The following is a 6,806-nucleotide window of genomic DNA, read 5'->3' on the forward strand; positions in this document are numbered from 1 at the left end:
CATTTCTCATCCAACGGAGCCAATCATCACGTTCGTGTGCGCCAAAACCAAGGTCGCACTTCTCAAAAGGCTCACCATTCCCCGACTGGAACTCACGGCAGCGGTTCTACTCTCTCGTCTCATCAGCTATGTTCAACGAACACTAGAACTCGCGGAGATACCAATCTGCTTGTGGACGGACTCTTCGGTATCGCTCACCTGGATAAACAGTCATCCCTCTCGTTGGAAAGACTTCGTTCGTAATCGAGTTGCGGCAATTCAAGAACGCGTACCTCAAGGACATTGGCGGTTTATTCCCGGCAAGGAGAACCCAGCCGACTGTGCTTCTCGCGGCCTCTCTTCCGCTCAACTCTCTCGGCATCATCTTTGGTGGAATGGTTCCTCATGGTTAGCACAGCCTCCTCAACATTGGTCAAGCATGGCATCTCAGCCGGATTCGGCGGCGACTCTTGAGGAACGGCCCGGTCTTCTTCTCACCTCCTCAACGGCAAAGCAACACCACCTCTGGGAACTCCTCTATCGTTACTCATCACTCATACGGCTTCTTCGGATCACTGCTCTCTGTCAACGGTGTTGCGCGATCCTCAAAGGTATACCACAGTCCTCTCTGGCCACCCCCCTCACACCTGCAGACCTCGAAAGTTCACGACTATATTGGATTCGGTCAGTCCAATTGGCTTACTTCTCATCTGAACTGACAATAATCTCAAGCGGAGCATACTTGTCAAGGTCTCATCCTCTCGCCAAGTTTACGGCCTTCATCGATCATTCGGGCATCCTCAGAGTCGGAGGCCGACTCAGACAGTCTCAATTGGACCCTGAATGCAAGCACCCAGCCATCTTGCCACGGGATTCATATCTGTCTCAACTCATTATATCGGACGCTCATCTAAGGACTCTTCACGGCGGAACTCAGGTAACCTTGACATATCTTCGCCAGGCTTACTGGATCGTTGGTGGCCGAGCCCCAGTAAGATCTCACATTCTCCGCTGCGTTCGGTGTGCTCGACAACGTGGCGTAAGGGCACAGCAACTCATGGGTCAACTGCCATCATCTCGCATTTCGCCATCTCGTCCTTTCCTCAACACAGGGGTTGATTACGCCGGCCCTCTCACTCTCAAAACTTGACGAGGACGAGAGGCTAAGTGTCACAAAGGCTGGTTAGCCATCTTTGTTTGCTTCTCAACGTCGGCGGTTCATCTGGAGGCAGTGACAGACTACTCTACAGAGGGGTTCATCGCAGCATATCGGCGGTTAACGGGACGGCGAGGTATCTGCCAAACTCTATTTAGCGACTGTGGAACCAATTTTCTCGGGGCAGATACATCTCTTAGGCGGTTATTCAACGCCGGATCAAAGGAATTCTCGGAACTCGCTCAGCTACTAACTCATGACGGCACCACTTGGGTCTTTAATCCCCCGGCAGCCCCCCACTTCGGCGGTAAATGGGAGGCCGCAGTCAAATCGGTCAAGCATCACCTACGACGGACTATAGGCGAGACTGCCCTAACCTATGAAGAACTTACAACTCTTCTGGTCCAAATCGAGGCAGTCCTCAACTCTAGACCATTGTGCCCACTGTCAGATGACCCGGAAGACCTGGCAACTCTCACTCCCGGGCATTTCATCATCGGAGCAGCGCCAACAACAATTCCTGAGCCATCTCTCACCTCAGTGCCTCTCACAAGGCTGTCTCGGTGGCAGCTCATTCAGCAGCAACTCCAACACTTCTGGTCGCGTTGGTCAGCTAAATGTCTTCAACGTCAGCTCACAATATCAAAATGGGCTCATCCCTCCACGCAAATCAAGGTCGGCTCTCTTGTACTTCTCACGGATGAGAGATTCCCTCCATCAAAATGGCCTCTTGCTCGGGTCACACAACTTCATCTTGGTTCGGACGGTCTATGCAGAGTGGTCACCCTCAAGACGGCCACCACAGAACTCAAGCGGCCTATCACCAAGTTAGCAGTGCTTCCGATGACACCAGATCAACCCTCACTCACAAGGCAATCAACTACTGATCCGGCCTCACCATCATCAAGATCATAATTCTTCAACGCTGTTGTAGAAGGCGGGCGGAATGTTCAGGAAATATCGCTCCCTTTTCTCAATCTTTGCACCGGCATCTCACTTACTCTAGTCCTTCTCTCTAGCATTCTCTCTCTCTTCCTTTTTCCTCTTGTACGCGGCCGTGACCCAATCCCGCAGCCTGTCCTATCAATCTAACTAGTCTCGCGCAATGTTATCACCCAATCAAAAGCACGCTCTCAGGACCTTATCCGCGCTCCTGCGTCGATATCGACCCTTACGGAAATCCTCGATCATTCTGTGAGTACCGGTCTATCGTGACGCACGTTGCCTTTAGAACAGTTTTCGCTCTCTGAATATTCGGTTTAGATTCTCGTGGCTCTGCTCAAGTGAACTCTAATACGGTTGTCTCAAACGGTCATTGTCATCTCCCGGAAACAGGACCTTATCCGCGCTCCTTCGTCGATATCGACCCTTCCGGAAATCCTCGATCATTCTGTGAGTACCGGTCTATCGTGCCGCACGTTGCCTTTAGAACAGTTTTCGCTCTCTTAATATTCGGTTTAGATTCTCGTGGATCTGATCAAGTGAACTCTAATTCGGTTGTATCAAACGGTCATTCTCATCTCCCGGAAATTAACAGCATCAAATTTAAGAATCATACGCGCGTGAAGTGTGCGCTATCCCTTCTCGGGACACCGGGGACTTGTACGCAGTTATCGTACGAAGCACGCGGTACGTCGTAGAGCGACGTAACATTCTCTTGCAACCTCTCTCGAATTCCTCGGCGGATTTCGCGGTCGTTCTCGATTACAAACTATAGAATTATTGCATAAGATCCTAGACTAATAAGATTTAGTGTAATTATTAGAATAAAGCGAGATATCATCGCTAGAAGAATTGTGAAGTGCGGCTCATATTTCTTTGTGTGTGTGACTCATTGACTGTTCTGCCCCACACCCCCGAAACCAGACATTTCTCGGGTTATTTATTAAACACCGACGCATAGATTAATTTATAATAAGGCCAGCTTCGTAAAGTTCCTCGATAATTGATAATATTTCATTGTCGTGGGCATTGTTGCCGGCTTGACGCGAAGCTTCCAGCAATCGCAAGCGATCTACCAACTCGTTGAGATCATTCCAATACACATAATCGATCTTATTATCGTTTAACGCCATAGCGCGCGGTATGTTTATACCTCTTCCAGCTTTTTTTCCAGGCGCTATTATATTTTTAATAAAGATTAATGGCGCTAATATATTTTTATACTTGTATCCCTTGTTACTTAACAATGGATTACGCATATCATTGCCACGTCTATGCGCATTTGTCGCCAGTAATATATTTTTGTATTTAATTTTATCATCGTCATTGTATACGTCACCGTCGGGTATTCTCTTGAAAATCAACTCGTAGAGACCTGGTGTTCCCACGTATCTTATTCCACCGATAATTATATTGTCATCTTTATCCACATCAAAAATTTTATCACCAAGCATCATTCCTTCGTTGCAAAATTTAACACCGTAAACATAATCCATACTAATATTTTTATCTTGACTCAAAATAGCTCCCACATATTTTTGCCCTAGTGGACCCAGATGTGTGCGCAATGTATTTTGACCCTCGGATGTTTGTAATTGATATTGAACCGACGTCACAAGCGTTTCAGGCGTGGTTTCGAAAATTTCTTCCACATACGGAGACGATCTTTCGTACAATATTTGACTCGATTGTACATCTTTTATCGGAGTAGAAGTAACCACATTCGATAATTGTTTCATTCGCTTACGTTTTGATTGATTTGGAGTAGAAGTTATTAGCAAATCGTTCAATGATATATTTGACCTTGTTCGCTTTGTTCCAGACTCTTTTTTCAGATGCTTGTCTTCGAGCATACTCGATGGTTCGATTTTCGCTTCATTAGATTCCACATTGATTGTATTTTCGACAAGCTGTTTTAGAGGTTCAATAATAGGTTTAAAGTGCCTCTCCAATGCGACGTCTTCCTCCATTTGACCAAGCGACTAACCACTTTACGGTATTGCAAAATCGTTAAATCCTTTTCGATATCGTCCATTAGTCTGTGAACTGTCTTTATCAATCACTACAAATTCATACTTGTGCTGCCAACATTTCTGACAGAATGCGCGAAAATAGTCCTAAGACATGTCAGTCTTTACATGATCGTTGTATACATATCTTGTTTTGTACCATCTTGTTTAAATAAAATCAGTAAATTCACGAATCGGATGTACCGATAAATATTATTAACGTAAATATTATTCGTATAAAATGCAGCGTAACCACTGGCCCGTACAGCAATGACAAGCGCGTACTCACGATACATGAATTTTCACCGAGCGTGCCGCCAGGATATAAGATATCGGAAACGCCAGCACAGATCATTTATCTACCGATCGTCGCACGGAGCATTACTGATTTAACGATACGCATTGTTGATCAAGAAGGACATTTGCTCGATTTTCGAGGAGAGGAAATTACCGTAAGATTGCATATACGGCGGCGGCAAAAATAAAGCGTTTGACAAATGAAATGCTTGTGTTGAACGGAAGCACGGAGCACGCGAGAGACAATATTTTTGCGAAGGACAATATTTTTGCGAGTAGGCGAGTGACTGCGGTTTCGGGTGACAATAATCAGATATCTGGTTACGCTAAAAAGAAGCTCAGCGCGTTGAATCGCGAGTTTTTAAAATCATTGGGATTCGTCGTACGAAATACTTGAACGATATGATTGACATCTTGAATATCGGAGGCGCGCCGATCTTTAAAGATCGTATCGTCAAGATTGAGACTCATACGTACAATCCATACGCCAACACAACGCTTGGATATAGCGACGAGATACGGATCCCGATACAACATTAAGATTTGTACACGTTACCATGTGAAAGTTTTCTATACGTCGAGGGAAAGTTGAGGGTGCGTAAAATAGCTGAAGGGGGAAGAGTGGTATTGGGCAACAATTGTGTCGCGTTTATGTTTGATGAATTTCGATATGAACTCGAAGGTGTTGAGATTGACCGCAACAGAAACGTTGGAATAACTTCCACGATTAAAAACTATGTCTCTCTAACAACCGAGAAAGGTAAAATCCTGGAGAATGCTGCGTGGAATATGTCGCATAATGCTGCTGAAGCTTACTTCAATTTTTGCGTGCCGCTAAACATATAATTGGGTTTTTGCGAAAATTATAAGCGAGTTGTGATTAACGCTCGTCACGAATTAATTCTGATACGTTTTGATATACTTGACGATGATGCGAGAAACGACGTTATAATTGAGACCTTGGATGCGGACTATGAAGATATCACTTCGTTAAATAAGCTAGATGTTACTAATACTATGCGCTGTGAAAAACATTTAAAAAATTGCATTTTACAAAATGTATTTAAAATATTCAATTGGTGGACGAATCATCATAAAGATTCACCCAAACATTATTTAGAATAAACTATTGTTAAAATATATTTTATTCTCTTTTATTCTTCCCTTTTCCTCTTTCTTATCCCAGTAAGCGAGTATTAAATTTCAGTACGTGACAGTAGATAGCGGCGTCAACCACCTTATCAGACTACAGATGTTACATTTCAATACATGCACATAGAGTTTAAATATTTGAGTGGTGTATAAATAATTGTTTTGTCGTTCAATAGTCGTTCAATAGTCATTTATAGCCTTCAATAGCCGTTCAAAGCCGTTTGATAGGCGTTCAAAGCCGTTCGATAGCCGTTCAATAGTCGTTCAATAGCCGTTTATAGCCGTTCGATAGCCGTTCAAGGCCGTTCGATAGTCGTTCAATAGTCATTCATAGCCGTTCAATGACCGTTCGATAGCCGTTTGATAACCGTTCAAAGCCGTTCGATAGTCGTTCAACAGTCGTTCATATCTGTTCAATGGCCGTTCAATAGCCGTTCAAAACTATTTGATAGTCGTTCAATAGCCGTTCATAGCCGTTCAATGGCCGTTCGATAGTCGTTCGATAGCTGTTCAAAGCCGTTCGATAGTCGTTCATAGCCGTTCAATGGCCGTTCGATAGCCGTTCGATAGCTGTTTAAAGCTGTTCAATACTCGTTCAATAGTCGTTCAATAGCCGTTCGATAGTGGTTTACATATTATAATAATATATTATTCATATTTAAAAGACTAAATAGTTGGCTGTGGAAACATGCTAATTTTTGTTTTCTTATCAAGAGCTGAGAGTAAGCGTTTTTCGTAAAGTGATACATCCCCTACTCTAAAATGTTTAATCGAGACAATGTCTATCCCGGTATGTCCGTCACAAAGTGTCTGACTGTTCGTAGTTTTGAAAAAAGTGAAGTGAAAAAAGTATAAAAATGGCTCAAGAGATGATTGATATGTCGCGTCAAGCAACCAAATTTTATCTAAAGATATTAGATGCTGCAAAGGCTATATTTTTACCGTGGGTACGTAGTTTTGTAGTGTACATCTTTTGTGCAAATTGTGTATTATAATTTTTACAATATATTTACAGTGCCTCATCGATGTCCGCATAGACGGAATTGTAAATATACGGCATCGACAGAGGGTGCGTATGTTGCGGTGGAACGCACAAAAAGATCTTGTAGAGTTATGGGGTGACACCCAAGAGGCCCGCGAGTGGGCGGAAATATTTCTGCTTAATGATATCTTTTGCCTTCGAAAGCTTTTCGAGCTCGAACCCTATGACGATTACAGTGATTATTTCGGTGATGAAGATTGGGAACTGGAAGAGCTAAAAGAACCTCCGA

The sequence above is a fragment of the Formica exsecta genome, unplaced genomic scaffold (assembly GCF_003651465.1).
Source record: "Formica exsecta isolate Colony F162 unplaced genomic scaffold, ASM365146v1 scaffold765, whole genome shotgun sequence".
Lineage (NCBI taxonomy): Eukaryota > Metazoa > Arthropoda > Insecta > Hymenoptera > Formicidae > Formica > Formica exsecta.